Below are 18,076 nucleotides of genomic sequence, written 5' to 3' on the forward strand. Positions count from 1 at the left end.
TAAATTTATATAAAAGCTATCATTAATTTAAGAGGCGTGTAGTAATTAACCTTCAGATATATTAGTCATATTTTTAACATTGATGGACATGTGTCTTCTTAATATTCTATATTTAGAAATATGATTGTCCAATTTCTGGGCGGGAAGAGTACATAGACAGCTCATTAGGCTTTAGACAACTGTCCCACTCGTCTAAAGATGAGGCGTCTAAAGATGCACGTAGATAGACATCGTCTATGCTATCTGCATTCATTGCATCTAAGTTGGGTAAACGTCTGTTTAGATGGCGTCTACAGACGCTTTACCATGTGTTTGTTCACACGACGTCTACTTACGCACGTCAACAGACGCTTCAACTCGTCCGATACATGGTATCTTTAGACGACTAATCTGATCAGCCCGATTTGAGATATCCGTCTTAACATGATTGTCCAATCATTTTAATCAACAAATTTCCCCCTCAATTTATGCATGTTTAATAAAATTAATTTAGGTCTACAAGACTCAAAACATTTCTAAATAAGGAAAACATAGTCTCTAGGAGTGGCTTCGTGAACACGTCTACCACTTGCTGATCTGTTGGAACATATTCAGCCAAATATACTTCTAACTGACATGCTCCCATATAAAATGTTGTCGGATGTCGATATGCTTCGTCCGAGAGTGCAACACCAGGTTGTATGTGATCTCTATTGCACTAGTATTGTCGTAAAAAATTGGTGACTCATCCGCCTGGATGGCGTAGTCCCTCTGCTATTGCTGAACCCACAAGAGTTGAGAGCAGCAACTGCATGCAGCAAGGTACACGACCTCTACTGTAGACGTGTTGACAGACGTCTTCTTCTTGCTGAACCGAGAGATCAGACTATCACCAAAGAACTGGAAAGTTCCACTATGGCTCTTCTAATCGATCTTGCAGCCTACATAATCTGCATTAGGAGAGCTAATTAAATTGAAACTAGAATCCTTCGGATACAATAGTCCTACATTTTGAGTTCCCTTTAAATACTTCAAAATATGCTTAATAGCTATATAATGAGATTTCTTAAGCGTAGCTTAAAATCTTCCGTAGACGTCGACAACAATCAAGATGTCTTGTCGGTTGGCTGTTAGGTAGAGCAAATAATCGATGATCCCTCTATAGGCAGTGATATCGACACTCTATTCATCTTCATCCTTGTCGAGCTTGCTAGAAGAATTCATTGGAGTAGTGGCAGCTGAGCAACTCTCCATGACGAACTTATTTAGTAATTATCTTGTATACTTGGATTGGTTGATGAATATGCCATCTTAAATTTGACGAACTTAAAGACCCTGGAAGAACGTCAATTCCCCCATCATACTCATTTCAAACTTTTCCTGCATCAACTTTCAGAATTTCTTACACAATGCGGAGTTAGTTGACCCGAAAATAATGTCATCAACATATATTGGGACAAGAAATATGTGAGTGTCTTTAACAAATATAAACATAGTTTTATCAACTGTGCCAATTATAAAATTATGTTCAAACAAAAATTTAGTTAAAGTGTCATACCAAGCTCTAGGAGCTTCCTTAAGACCATATAAAGCTTTATCAAGTTTAAAAACATGATTAGATAGGGTATGATCTTGAAACCCACGAGGTTGTTCAACATACACATCCTCATTTAAAATTCAATTTAAAAATGCACTTTTCACATCCATTTGATAAACTTTAAAATTCTTAAAGGATGCCATAGCTAGGAAGATTTTGATTGCTTTAAGTCTAGCGACAAGGGCGAATAACTCCTCACAACCAAGCCATCTTCACTAAGCTTGTTTCGAAAAACCCATATGGTTCTAATAAATGATTGATCATTCGGTCTTGGAGTCACATTTCACACTTTATTTATTTCACATTAACTCAGCTCCTCATAAATGGCATTGATCCAATCTGGATCAAGAAGTGCTTCATCGATTTTTTTTGGCTCAATTTGAGAAATGAAAGCGAAGTTTACAATTTCATCCAATAATTGGTGTCTGGTCCTATGAGGAGCATTAGGATTACCAATTATTAATTCGGGTGGATGATTTATGTTTCATTTGAATCTTGGTCCCAAAAGTTCATACGTCTAATTAGACGGCCCTACGACGTCCGAAATATCAATCGTCTGCTAACTTGTTTGGACGTCTGGTTGAAGTTCAACTAGATCACCCATCTGATCAGACGTATTGCTTCTGATTACCGAAATTTCATCATCACTATCAGATTCAAGACTAGTCGTATCTAATCTGTAAGAAACTTCAATGACTTTATCATAATTACTTTCAAGAGACTCATCAAAGACGATATGATAGGATTCTTCAACAGTCAGAGTTCGATTGTTATACACTCTATAAGCTTTACTGACTGAGAAATATCCTAACATAATTCCAACATCAAACGCAGCCAAATGATTTTTCCCAATGTTGTGAATAAAACACTTACATCCGAATATCCTGAAGTATGACAATTTAGGAACTCTTCCATAAAATATTTCGTAAGGAGTTTTATTCAACCGTTTATTAATTAATGACTTGTTTTGAGTATAGCATGTTGTGTTTATGGACTCTGCCCAAAGTCTTTAAGACGCACTGAAGTCGACAAGCATAGATCTCGCTGCTTCCTTCAGTGTTATAACTCTCATCTCAGCAGCACCATTTTGTTGTGGAGTTCTAGCACTAAACTACTCGTGTCTAATACCAGACTCCTCAAGGTAAGAAGACAGACGTCTATTGGTGAACTTGGTTCCCTGGTCACTTCTAATTTTAATTATACTTAAAAGATTTTTTGTTTTGAAGTCTTTTAAGGTTCTTAATCAAATTCTTAGCAGTTTGATCCTTAGAAGGTTAAAATATAACCCAAGTAAATCTTGAAACATTATTAATCATGACAAGGGTGTATCTCTTTCCTCCCAAGATTTTTACTAGAATTGGACCAAAGAGGTTCATGTGCAATAATTAACATCATTGGTGGTAGGTAGCTCCTCGGTTGTCACAAGCGCCTTGGTCAAGATGGATGATGTGGATGGCTCCTCTTCATTCCTAGAGTTTATCTCAAACTCGTAGGTCTTCAGATCGGCGAACAGATCATGTGATTCCATCTTGTTGAGGTCCTTGGACTCCCTCATGACCGTCGTCTTTATGTCCAATTCTCTAGGCAGAGAACATTGGGTTTATGTTGATGATAGTAGACATGGTTCAGGAATATTATGATGCTTGAGAATAGAAAGCCTTGTTTTGATACCACTTGTTAAGATCGGTGTCGACTATAGAGACGGGGGTTTGACTATAGTTAACAACTTTCAACTTTCAATGTTAATCTTGTGAGGGATTAAGATTTGTTTCTATTCTTCGCAAATATTCGCAAGCTCTTAAATGAGTTCAAGTGCGGAACATCTTGCTAAATTTGAAGCGTCAGATGAATGAATGCAAGAAACATAAGGCAGAGAACACATGGTGTTGTATGGATGTTTGGAGATAAAACTCATTCTTCCTCAACAGGAAGAATATTCACTAGAAGACTTTGATTTATACAACGACTGCACAAACCCAGTCAGAAAACATAAGACTTAACGATTGCATATTTCTAAACTTCTATCTAACTCTCTATTGAACAGAACAACCTCTGTTCAATTTACAACACTAAAATTTCACACAGAAAGAACATTAGAAGAATTAAAAAGTACACTCAGAATGTAAACACAATGATTTAGAGATGATTTATTTGTATAGAGTGTTCAACAAGTAAACAAGAATGCAGGAATTGAGAGATTTAGATAGTTAGAGAGAGAGCTCAAACATCAGTTTGTCAAGTGCATAAGAAAGATTCATCTGTTGTCATTGCATAGTTATTTATACTTGAAAAACACCAATGGTCAAATCTTCTACTTGGACATGTGTCATCAAACCATTGGACGACCTCCAATAGTACGAGATGGTACAACAAAGATATTATCGTTGGATCGTGGTCGTACCAGACTGGTAGTGCGCCGAATATTCTTTAAGATTGTGTTGTATGAGAAAGGTACAACGAGGGAAATTTGAATAATAATGGCGTACATGGCAGTAGTTCATTCGTTGTTTGAGTTGGCTTGTCAGGCTATTGAAAACGAGAACTGCAGGCGAGCTGAACAGATAATCAGACGCTCCTTCGGACGTTTGATGAAATTAGACGACATTCGACTACGTACTTCTTTAGAACACGTCTAATAAAGTTAGATGAGGTCTGTTCGCGCATTTCTCAGACCACATATAAATTAATTACACGACATCTGCTCGCACATTACTTCAGACCACGTCTAAAGTAATTAAACGACTTATACTCGCGCATTACTTAGACCACATCTAAAGTAATTAGATGACGTCTTCTCGCGCATTACTTAGACTACATCTAAATTAATTGACGACTTATACTCATGTGTTACTTAGACCAAGTCTAAAATAATTAGACGACGTCTACTCGCACCTTACTTAGACCACGTCTAAAGTTATTAGACGACGTCTGCTTGCGTATTACTTCAGACCACGTCTAAAAGTAATTAGACAATGTCTAATCGTGCATTACTCAGACCATTTCTAAAGTAATTAGACAGTTAGATGATGCCTACTCATGCATTACTAAGACTACGTCTAAAGTAATTAGACGATGTCTTCTCGCGCATTACTTAGACAACGTCTAAAGTAATTACACGACATCTACAAAGTCTACAGTAATTAGACGGCGTCTACTCGCGCATTACTTAGACCACATCTAAAGTAATTAGACAAAGTCTACTCGTGCATTACTTAGACCACGTCGAAAATAATTAGACGACGTATACTCACGCATTACTCAGACCACGTCTAGAGTAATTAGACGACGTCTGCTCGTGCATTACTTAGACCATGTCTAAAGTAATTAGACAATGTCTACTCGCGCATTACTTAGATCACGTCTAAAGTAATTATAGGACGTCTACTCTTGCACTTCATTAGACCACGTCTAATGAAATTAGACCACTTCCGAATAGACATACTTCATTAGAACTATACCTACACAATAACAAATTATCCAACTTAGTTTTATTCAAACCACATCATCAAAACTATGTTGTACATATTCTCTTAAATTAATTAATTATTTCTTTCTTAATTAAATTTATATTTTCTTTGTTTAATTAAATCCAACACGGTCCTAAGACCTAGGAGTCTCGGTCTCAAGTCAGATTTCTCGATCCAATGTAAAAACACTTGGTCATATTTTTCGGTCCTAGCACAAAAACACCAGTCCTAGGGCTCGGTCCTAGGATGATTTTCTCAGTATTTGGTCTTAGTTAGGATCGAGGATTCTTAATCCTCTATCCTATAGGACTCAATACAAGAACACCAAGTGTTCTTCATTTGGTTCAAAGTTACAGGTTTATAACTTTTAATAAAAATCATAAAAATGTGATAGGTAACTTGCTATTAACTCATCTGGATGTAGGGATCACAACTTCTAGTCCTATAAACGATTAATCGAGCCTTAAGACAATCAATTTTCCGAAATGATTTTTAGGGCAAGATTTGGGAACTTTCGAATTAGGCCATCTCATGGCCGAATTCTTGTTCCAACGGTTTCCAAATGGTTTTATAATAAAATATGACCAAAACTAGTACATTAAACAAGCTCTGTAACAAGTTTCAAAACTGAAATTTAAAATTTTATTTCAAAATTTTCAGTTCGATCAAACATGATATAGATGTATGTTTTTGAAATTCATCCTATCATGTTAATAAATATTTAAGGAAGCTATCTTAATCAAAATCCAAGCACAAAAGTTCAAGAACACGAAAACTAAAATTTCCAGATTTTCAAATCAAATTTGAGTTTTTTTATTAAGGTTGAATTGATGAAATCTCTTTTGATAGAAAGCTTGAAAATCATTTGAGGATCGATTTCAACTATAGAAAGTATAAAATTAAAAGATAAATAAGTTCAACCCAATTGAAATTGAAAATTTTGTATTTTGAATCATAGGTTGTTTTGAAGCTTACTTATGATTAGAGAACACTCCTATGATCTTAAGAAAACTTTCCAAATCTGTGAATTAAAGCTTAGAACGCCAGAAAAGTTTCTTCAAAAGAAATCGACAGAGCTCCGATGAAGATCTTTGAGCAGAATATGATTGTTGGATTCTTTTCGAATGATTGAAAGAAGGAGACCTAAGTATTATTTATACCCAAGCTAGGTCAGTTTCGAAGCCGGATTCGTATTCAATTTAGCTTCTAAACTTCATCCTCTGCATTTTTGCTTTGTCTTCATAGGCCTAGTTTTAGGGTAGGATTTTAATTCAAACACTAGGTGAAATGATGGCGATGGAGAGACGTGCACATGGGCAAAATTTGGATGGAAGAGAATGAATAACGATGAAGATAAGGTTTCTGGAAGATCGCCGACCTTGAGCGTGATTCTCTGGCGTTCACACTGTCTCAATAAAGAAGACAACCAAAATAGCGTCGTTTCATTTAAATGGAACGCACTGTTGTGATCTGTTGGCTTTCCGTCAATGACAAGCGTTCCCGTTAGCGTTTTAGCAAGCGGACATTTCTTGATTTGATGCGACCTGGGCGTGTGTCTTCTCGGCTATAACCGGCTACGTGGAGTGTCCTGACTTGTTGGATGAAGACCAGGCGCTCGGCCACACTTGATCATCAAGTTTTATTTCTTATAAAAGCGTTATTTGAAATCGAATTTTTTATCCATTTCTTTCATTTTTCATCTCCAAATTAATACACAAAAATATTTTTGAAAACATAATAAAAATTTGTTCAGTTTATTTTACTTTTGGGTATTTTGGGTTATTTATTTCATTATTTTATGCCATAAATAACACATAAGTTATGTTTAACATTATAATGAAATTATTTCAACCTCTTTTGGTATTTAATTTAGGTAAAATAAATACAACATTTTAATCCCAAATTATTTTTAGTTTTTAATTTATTTTTCTAATTATGGTTTAAATATCACAATAATTAATTCTAATTTAATTTTGACATCTCCTCTAGATTATTTTGAATTAAAAAATTCAATAAATTATTTTAAAATTATAAATATTATTGTAAATAGGATATTTCAAAATTTCATACATTGTGTTGGGTCAAATTATTTTGACTAAGTGTTGAAATAATTATCCACTGATATTTTGATGATGAAATAATTTATGTGTTTTGATACAGGTGTATTAAGACAACATATCTTTAGACTTGGATCTAATGAGGTTCATTAGACCGATTTTGATCTCCATTCGCATTAAGTTAGACGCAAGTCTAATGAAATTAGACGCTTAGTCTACCTCAACGGAGTTAGACGAAGCAGTCTAATAAACGCATGAATTAGACGTAAGTCTAATAGAATTAGACGTACAGTCTAACTCATCGGAGTTAGACGTGTAAGTCTAATAGATGTGTAAAGAATTAGACAGGTAGTCTAATAAATACACGGAGTTAGACGTGTAAGTCTAATAGACGTGTAAAGAATTAGACGGGTAGTCTAATGAATACACATAGTTAGAAGTGTAAGTCTAATAGATGTAAAGAATTAGACGGGTAGTCTAATGAATACGCGGAATTAGACGGGTTGTTTAATTATTGAAAGTTAGACGTGGGTCTAACTCCTTTAGACAAGTCTGAGGTAGAACCAGAATTAGACGTGGTAGTCTAACTCAGTGGAGTTAAACGTACCGGTCTAATGTTTATTATAATTAGACGGATTGTCTAATTATTGAAAGTTAGACGTGGGTCTAACTCCTTCAGACAAGTCTGAGGTAGAACCGGAATTAGACGTGGTAGTCTAACTCAGTGGAGTTAGACGTACCGGTCTAATGGTTATTATAATTAGATGGATTGTCTAATTATTGAAAGTTAGACGTGGGTTTAACTCCTTTAGACAAGTCTGAGGTAAAACCGGAATTAGACGTGGTAGTCTAACTTAGTGGAGTTAGACGTACCGGTCTAATGGTTATTATTATAATTAGACGGGTTGTCTAATTATTGAAAGTTAGACGTGGGTCTAACTCCTTCAGACAAGTCTGAGGTAGAACCGGAATTAGACTGGTAGTCTAACTCAGTGGAGTTAGACGTACCGGTCTAATGGTTATTATAATTAGATGGATTGTCTAATTATTGAAAGTTAGACGTGGGTCTAACTCCTTCAGACAAGTCTGAGGTAGAACCGGAATTAGACGTGGTAGTCTAACTCAGTGGAGTTAGACGTACCGGTCTAATGGTTATTATAATTAGACGGATTGTCTAATTATTGAAAGTTAGACGTGGGTCTAACTCCTTCAGACAAGTCTGAGGTAGAACCGGAATTAGACGTGGTAGTCTAACTTAGTGGAGTTAGACGTACCAGTCTAATGGTTATTATTATAATTAGACGGGTTGTCTAATTATTGAAAGTTAGACGTGAGTCTAACTCTTTCAGACAAGTCTGAGGTAGAAACGGAATTAGACGTGATAGTCTAATTTAGTGGAGTTAGACGTACCCGTCTAATGGTTATTGATATTAGACGCGAGTCTAAGTACATTAGACCAGGCGGTCTAATAGACGTTTTTCATCAGAATGAGTTGACTTATTTCATTAGACTGATCCGTCTAACTGAAATACGTCTAATGCTCTGATTCAAGCAGTACGCTTGAATCTAGCATTTCTCCTACCCACGTGCTATAGCTGTACCCTATTTCTGCTCCACTTTCCTGTGAAGATTAGTACAACAGCTATATGCATCCAATCAAGGAATGCCACGAAAGAGAATTTTCCTCACATTACCCGTTTTGCAGGTACATCCCTGATGGAATATTCGGCGCACTACCAGTTCGGTACGGCGATGATCGTTGTGCTCAAAGTCTGATGTGTACAATGGAGGCTTTCCAATGGAAGAGCGCCACGTATCATTCTTGAAGATTCGACCGTTAGCTTTTGATCAGTATTTAACCAATCCTTAGAGCAACGGACGAAGCACTTACTGACTGGAATCAATCTACCGAAGTTTTAAAATAACGAACAAGCATTCTGATTTTACAGAGAGAGACTACTCAATCATCTTGCTTACTGAACTTACTTTCTTGAAGCTTCTTTCTGATTGTACTGTGTGTGAATCGAGAAAGAGAGCTAGAATCAAAATACCATTAGTTGAGTGAAATTCTTCATCTTCTAGTAATTGAACAGAAAGTGTTATGTTCAATAGTGAGCTAAGTGTGTGTGTAAACTGTATTTGATTCTCATCATATAGTGAATCCTTACGGTGGTTGGAAGAAGGGGTGACGTAGGAGAGTTTCTCCGAACATCCATAAACAAACTGTTGTGTTCTTCATTTTCTGTCATCTTTTCATCTTTCATCTTGTGCTTCAAACCCAAGTAAACAATTCCGCCTTGAATCTGTTTCAAGTGTTTACACAAGTTTGCATAGAATACAAAGTGAATTAAATCCTTAAAATGATTTCTTTCAAACTGTTTTTCATAAGCCTTCATCCTTAGCCAGACCCCCGTCTCTATCGATAAAGCCGATCATATCAATTGGTATCAGAGCCCTGTTTCTATTCTCAAAGCCTTTCCTGAAAGATGTCGAACATACCCAAAGATGCCAGTGCTACAGCCATTCCAACTTTCTCTCGCGAAAACTACATTGTTTGGAAGAAAATAGTCCGTGCTCATCTCTCTTCTCTTCATGATGACATGTGGAGTGTTGTCATAGAAGGTGCTATCAGGATTGATAAAGAGAAGGCCGACTGGACTGCTAAAGAAAAGAGGTAGAACAACCTCAACAACATGGCTCTTGATGTTCTGTACAGATCTCTCGATGACAGTATGTTCAACTACATCATCGAATGTGATACTGCCAAAGAGGTCTGGGACATACTCACTCAACTGTGTGAGGGCAACGAGCAAACCAAAGAAATCAAGATCATGGTTTCCACTCAACAGTTCGACAGCTTCAAAATGCGTCCTGGTGAAACAATGAACGATTTCGATACCAGATTCAGCAAGATCGTCTCCTCTCTGTCCATCCTAGGCAAGACATATAGCAACCGGGAGCTTTCTATCAAGGTCATGCATGCTCTTCCAAGGGATTGAGACATAAAGACTATGTCTATGAGAGAATCCAAAGATCTGAACAATATCTCTCTCTTGATCTCTTCGCAGACCTCAAGGCCTACGAGTTCGAGCTGAACTGTAGGATGGAAGAAGATCAACCCTCGTCCGTTATTATTGCCAAGGCGTTGGTGACTGCTGAAGAGCCACCAACTGCTCCGGACGTGAAGATGGCAGCTCAGCAGCTGAGCAGCGATGCCATGTCTCTCTTTGTGAAGAAGTTTGGCAACTTCATGAAGAAGAGCAACTCTAACTCAAACTCTTCAAATTCTAACGATAATAGAAAATCTAAAGCTAATGATACTTGTTTTAACTGTGGTATTAAAGGTCATTACGCATCGGAATGCCGGAAGCCGAAGCGTGAAGATGCTAAGGAAGATGGAAAAGAGCTGAAGGCTCTTATGGCCGGTGATGGAAAGAGCAGAGGAAGCAGCCGTGGCTCGTACTTCTCATCCAGTGAAAGTGATGAAGAAGACGTGGCTTGCTTCATGGCCAGAGAAGATGAGGAAGGAACTCAGGAAACTGAGGTATTTGATTTCTCCTCCGAAAGGTTTTCAAGGAAACAACTGGTAGCTGCACTAGATGAAATGGTCATCGAGTACAGAAAGCTAGCAGAATCTCTAAATGAAACTAAATCTTCATCAGATTTAAATGAACCAAATCAGTCTAAAGAGGAAGAGTCATATGTTTTTGAAAAGAAAATTGAAGAAATCTCATCTGAAAACGAGATGCTCAAGGAACAGATTCAAACTCTTTCATCTGAAAACAAAAGGATTAACTATGTTATTTGTGCATGGACAAGGTCTAGTGATGCTGTCAGATATCAGATCAGCATGTTGAAACCTGATGGGTCTAGATCCGGAATGAGATTTGATGGCAATGATCCTAACCTGTCATGCACAAAGTCAAAACCGAATGACAAACTTAAGCCAATAAGTTTTGTCAAAGGAAATGTGACTGACATTGAATCTGATCTCATCCATGAAGAAGTGGCTTTTAAAAATGAAATAGTTTGTGTTCCACCTACTATTAGCTGGCTTAAGAATAAGCTTGAAAAGGCTAATAAGTATGATAACTTAAAACTTGACTCTAAGTCAAGGAGTTTTAAAAGAAAACCTTCTTCAAAAGTTAAAGGATTAGTGGCTAACAGGAAGTCATCTGCTAAGTCAAAATCTTATGCATTAATTACAACACAAAATGGGAAATCCATCAAAATAATTCAAATCTGGATTCCTAAGGGACTAATTGATCGAGGACTCAATTGAGTATGGGTACCAAGATTTGTAGATAGTTTATTTTGTAGGTGATGTAGGAGGATAGCAAGAAGGAAGCTAGAAGAGTACTCATCTGAGTACACAGTCTGGAAGATCAACAATGGCACTTGCCATTCTGGAAGAATATTTTGTTTGTTTTGTCTTGTTAATAGAAATTCTTTTTGGTCTTTGGACCACAAAAATTGTTTATAAAACTTTAGATGTCCATATTCATTTTTGAGAAGGAAAATTTCTTTGGAAATAAAGATATTCCATAGACGAATATCCTTAATCGATATAATTAGACAAGGGTGTCTAAGAGAAAAAGGGTGTACTTAGACGTATTTTTGCTCACAATTCATACATCCAAGTCTATATGTTGAGATTTTATATCCACGCAATTAGACGGACACGTCTAATAGACGTTAGACGTTTTTACGTCTTGAGCAAAAGGCTGCTCACGTCTAATAAACACACGTCTAACAAGTGGTGTTCATGCGGAATTAGACGTACACATCTAATAAACATTAGACGGATTGGTTATGAACACGGAATTAGACGTATGCGTCTAATACACTCATCCGTCTAATAGACGCCGTGTTATTTGTAAAGTAAGAAAAACGTCTAACTAAGTGACGATTAGACTGATCAAGGACAACTGTCACACGCTGAGAGTTATATTCTTTTCCCGCTCAAAATATCGAACAGTCATCTCTTAATAACATGAAGACACGTGTCTATCAAGTTTGAAGAAAATGACTAATATATCTTATTTTTAATGATTACTTCTTGAAATAGGACGTCTAACATTTATTAATGGGCCATACCCCTAGAATAGGCGGTTATTCAATATTTCCATGATTCATCTATATAAGGATATTCCTGCATGTTTTTGAAAACTTTCAATCTCTCAAAATCTCTAAGAACCCTAGTTTTCTTGCATTTCTCTCACTAAAACTCTCTGAAATATTGTATCGATTCACATTCTATCAAAATGGTGAAGAAAATCACACTCGGTCAATGTACTTTGCAGGTGGACTTTCCATCGGTGTACTCCTATGATCAACCGGAAGTAGTGAAGATGTTCCAAACCCTAGAATATTCTGGGTTGAGGAAGTATCTGGGTGGACCGTTCATCTTCTATGAAGATGAAGTTCGCGAGTTCTTTAAAACGGCGGTTATGGTGGATGATTCCATCGTAGCAACCGTTAACGGAAAGGAGATTTCATTTGATGAAGTAGTGTATGCGAAGTTCTTCTAACTTCCAACGGAGGGCCATATGTTCGATTTGGTGCTCTCTTCTGAGGTCATGGAGGAAATGAAGTCTTCCTTCTCTGCTGATGGTTCCAAAATCCATGTTAATGGATATAAGAAGGTATTTAAGCCCCACTTTATTATCCTTAATGACGTTATGGCAAAGGCGCTACAAGGGAGGTCCGGCTCGTTCAACCTCTATAGTCAGGACCGTTTTGACTATATGTGCGCCATCTCCACAGGTATCCAAGTGAACTGGGGTCATACCCTGTTCCAGACTCTGTGTTACTCCATATGCCAGAGTAACAAGGAGAGCATCCCCTATGCGGCTCAACTGAGCCACTTGTTGAAGTTTCTGGGGGTTCCTGTCGGAGAACCGGCTCGGATTAACTCTGCAAGAGTCTTTACCGCTTCTACGGTTGCCAGCACCTTGATCAGAGTGAAGAACAACCTAGAGTCTGCTTTTGGGGCCTCTAGTTTCCAGACTGGTAGAAGGCCTTCCACTCGAGCAAAGCCCTCTGCTTCGGTTGTTTCAACAGAGGCAAAGAGTTCTGAGGTAACAGGTTTAACTATTAATGAAAGCAAAAGTGTGGCATTTTATGGAGGCGTGAAGGACGAAACAAAGCAGGACATATTCAACATCATGGGCATCAAGGAAGGCAAATTTCCCATAAGGTACTTAGTAATTCCGTTAACTGCGAAGCAGATCGAGATCTCACACTACAAGCTGCTGATTAAAAAGGTAAAAAACACGATATCTGGTTGGGCAGCGAAAAAACATTCTTATGCAGGGAGAATCGAACTTATCAAAACCGTGGTTATGGGCATAGTTGGCTATTGGGCGCAACAAATGGTCATTCCGAAGAAGGTAATGAAGGAACTCGACACACTGATGAGAAACTTTATCTGGGGTAATAGTGGAAGAGGAGGAAAGAAAGTCAAATGGACCGCTCTCTGCAAACCGAAGGACGAGGGAGGCATCGACTTGAAGAACTGTATCGAGTGGAACAAGGCTCTAACCTTCAAGCATCTGTGGGCTTTGGAGCGCAATCAGGAGTCACTATGGATCAAATGGGTGCATACGAGATTTATGAAACACGAAACCAGCATCTGGACCTGCAAAATTCACGAAGGTATGAGATGGTCTCTAAAAAAGATTCTTAAACTAAGAAGCGATATTGCAGATCTTTATGACATCCGACTAGGGGACGGGAAAGACACTCAATTCTGGAACGACCCTTAGTTTGAAAACCAGTCTATCATCGACAAGGAGCAGTTTCAAAATACTCGTATCAGAAGGGACTGCGCAAAAGCGAAAATCAGAGATATCAAATACGGTAATTGGAACTTGCTCTTGAGAAGAATTTCAGAAGGAAAGAGGATACTTGATCATATAAGTAACATACAACTACACGACAGACCGGATATTCATGAATGGAAAGCTGAGGACAATGAGAAGCTGGTATTGAAGAAAATATGGGAGGTAATCCGGGAAAAAGCGCAGAAATTAGAATGGGCTTCTCTTGTATGGTTAACGAAGATTATCCCTCGACACCAGTTCATCCTATGGCTCGCCTTCTGAGAAAGACTCAGCACACGTGATCGTATCAGTAAGTATATGAGCATCCTGGACGCCAGCTGTCTTCTATGCATAGGAAATGAAGAAACCATAGATCACCTATTCAGGAGCTGTTGTATTGCTTCGGAGCTTTGGGACAGATTCTATAAAAGCCTGGAGCTGATCAGTTTCCCGAGCGAATGGAATGAAATCAAAGAAGCGGCACTACTCAAAGCCAAGGGAAATAGATTTGCAACAAGCGTGTTCAAGTGCGGCTTTGGAGCAGTGGTGTATAACATTTGGCAAGAACGGAATGCAAGGGTATATGACAGAACCCGCAGGAACATTGACGAGTTATGGAAAGATATTGTATCGGATTGCAGCGCCCTCGCGGGAACGTGGAGAGGAATTCCAAGCACGGAGTAGAACAAGAATATCTGCAGGAACTGGAATTTACCGTTTTTTAAACTCACTAGAATTGAAATCATTTTAAACAGATAATTCATTTACGTTTTTAGCTTTTATTCAGAATGTTACGACTTCAAAATCATTATAGGCCTGTCTAGAATGATCTCTTAAACTCGTAGTTTTTTTTCCCGCTTTTGGGAATTTTTAATGAAATGACGCTAAGTCGTTTTCCCAAAAAAAACAGGGGCAAAGAGAACCAGAACCGTAAATGAATTGGAGGCCAGTTCCTCCAGCATGAAGAGTCCGAGTCAGAAGGACACGGAATTTGTCGATTCAAGGGTAAAACAAGGTCCAGCCGTACTTGTTGCAACCCCGATGACATCTCTATCCACTCCCTCAACTTTCCAGAGGAAACCTTCGAGGTCATGTGCCTCAAAGGAGAAGAAGACAAAGGCGCCCCGTGCGTCTAAATCCTCTAAGGTAAAGTCTTCTAAGTCTTTGGCTGCTGTGCCAAAATTTGTTGTTCCCAAAGTGGAACAAGCTGAATCCGTCTTCTCTCCCCTGAGAGAATCTGCTGAAGGGCCTACTGTTGAGTCAGCCGGTCCAATTGTTGAATCTATTAACAGGGTGGAGTCCCCTGTTACCCAATCTGATCAGGTAGCCGCTGGTGCTACAGAGTCGTCCCTACCAGAACAAGGTGCTGTTCCTACCCTTGTTGCTGGTGAACCCATCACTCCTGCTCCCAAGGATTCCTTGGTGGGTGGAAAATTCGTTTGCAGAGAGCTCCCTGTTGAGCTCTGCTTGAGACCTCAATCGGCCTTCGAACTGTTGCGGGCCAGGAAAGGGGCAAAAGAAATCGTCATTGGTGAACCAAGACCTGTTCCAAAACCTGTAGAGGTTGTTGGAAAAAGGAAAATCTACCGCTCTTCAGGTTCCTGAGAAGGTGTCTAAAGCAAGAGGAATCGTTGATCTCATCTTGGATCAAGTTAAGGTTATTTCTTCTAAGAAGATAGAAATCTATGATTCCTGGTGCTCTGAGAGGTTGTCCTCTAAATACAATGACTCTATGTCTAATGCCGCCATAACAAAGGAATGGAAGAAGAGAGTGGCAAACGAGAAGAAGGTCCTGAAATGGACAAGAACTTCAGATGTGGCTGAAGCTTTGAACAAAAGAGAGTTGGTGGAAGCTTGCATTCTTGGGAAAACTCTGTTCTCAATTTATGAAGCCAAGAAAGCAAACTTCAACCCTAACGCAAGAGGAGCTGCTGTTGAAGCCAAAGTGCTGAAAAAGTTGAACGATATCTTGGATGGCTATATTTCTGTTGCTTCCAGATATATTCATGGCGCCGATTGCTCTGGCGCAGAACCGCTCAATGTAGAAGTGGTTATGGACATTCCAAATGCCGATGAATCTGATGCTGCTCTCCTGATAGAATTCGGGACCCTGTCTTCCGAAGAGAGACGCATTCAAGATCACCCTGTTCAAGAGCTTCCCAATGAAGTTGAAGCAATTGTGAATGCTCAAGAGCCTAAACAAGCTCTTGTAATAAATATTGAAGAAGGAATTGTGGAAGTTGTAGCTGAGGAGGCTTCGATAGCTCCTACTGAAGAAGACGTGATGATAACCCCTGTTGCGAGAACAGAGGGTGCTCAAGAAAAAATGGCCGAGGAAACTCAGCCAGAGACTGCAAGAACTGAGGGGAAACCCTCTAAAGAAAAAGGGGATGAAGAAGAAGGTTCCTCGTCTGAGGAGGAATAGGATGAGCAACCCAAATTTGTTAAGATCGACTTATTTCCCAAAGGTGTTGTGGGAAGTGTTCACGAAAATATAACCAATCCCCGTCACTATGCTGGAAGTTTGCTCGAAAGATTCGAAAGGGCACAAAAAGAAATTGACGAAGAAGAGGCACAAGAGAAAGCGGCTAAGGATGCTGAAGCTAATTAGCCTGAGCAATCACTACAAGTTCATGCAAACTTTGAGCCTATTCAAAGTATGGCTGCAGATTCTGAAGAAGTGTCGTCTCATGAGGGTCCATCTGATGGAAGAGATAAAATGGTTAAATCCATGAGGTCTATGCTTTCGACAATGCAGAAGACAATGTGTCAGTCAATGATCTCCAAGGAAGAGGAAAGATCGAATTTTGATAAAATTTTCAATATCCTATCTGAGTTGGATAAGACCCTGAAGTTGAACACCTATGAGACCCATGTCTCTAATGTGAAGTTTGGAAAATTTGAGCAAGAATGCTTCAGCCGTCAATCTGAACTATTCGACATTGAGAGGCACATCAATGACGAACGCCACAAGGAAACCTTACATGAATTCGCTTTGGTGAAGAATCAGCTGGTGGAAATGCAGGGTTGCATGAACCAAAACGACAATGAACGACAAGCCTTTGCCGAGAACCTTGCCAGGAAATTTCAAGCCAATGAAGATGCCTTACGTAATGATGAAAGTGCTCAACCTCAACCAGTTCAAGCGGAGTCTAGCAGGAGGAACGATGGCGTAGCAACCGAAACAAGATCCAGGCGGACCATCTATTCTGATGACAATCCTAGGCCAACCAAGAGAGGCGATGGCCGAAGTGGTTCTGAACGCGGTGGAAGAAATGGTGGCGGCCGAAGTAGGCTGTCGGATATTGATCAAGGTGGACGTGGCATTATTGCTGAGCGTGGAGGTAGATCGAATGCAGGAGGTCATGGCCGTCGCGGCTATCCTCACTTTATGAACATGCTTCCCGGGCAAGAGATGAGTCCAACCGATCCTCAAGTAAAAAGGGAAGAACAACGATCTCTCTTCTTTTACTCTGTTTAAACTTTATTGAATATGGTTTTGATAAGTCCTTTGAATACTGGTTCTTGTGAATGATTGGCGTAAGTGAACATGGTGTTTGTTGGTTTATTTATTGGATGAATGCATGTTGTGTTATATGTATGCAGGTTTGCAATTTCCTCATCAAAAAGGGGGAAATTGTTGGGTCAAATTATTTTGACTAAGTGTTAAAATAATTTACCCACTGATATTTTGATGATTAAATAATTTATGTATTTTGATACAGGTGTATTAAGACAACATGTTATTAGACTTGGATCTAATGAGGGTCATTAGACCAATTTTGATCTTCATTCGCATAAAACAGCTAACTGAGGTAGAACCGGAATTAGACGTGGTAGTCTAACTTAGTGGAGTTAGACGTACCCGTCTAATGATTATTGATATTAGACGCGAGTCTAAGTACATTAGACCAGGCGGTCTAATAGACGTTTTTCATCAGAAGGAGTTGACTTATTTCATTAGACTGATCCGTCTAACTAAAATACGTCTAATGCTCTGATTCAAGCAGTACGCTTGAATCTAGCATTTCTCCTACCCACGTGCTATAGTTGTACCCTATTTCTGCTCCATTTTCCTATGAAGATTAGTACAACAGCTATATGCATCCAATCAAGGAATGCCACGAAAGAGAAGTTTCCTCACATTACCCG

This window comes from Impatiens glandulifera, chromosome 2, assembly GCF_907164915.1.
Source record: "Impatiens glandulifera chromosome 2, dImpGla2.1, whole genome shotgun sequence".
Taxonomy (NCBI): domain Eukaryota; kingdom Viridiplantae; phylum Streptophyta; class Magnoliopsida; order Ericales; family Balsaminaceae; genus Impatiens; species Impatiens glandulifera.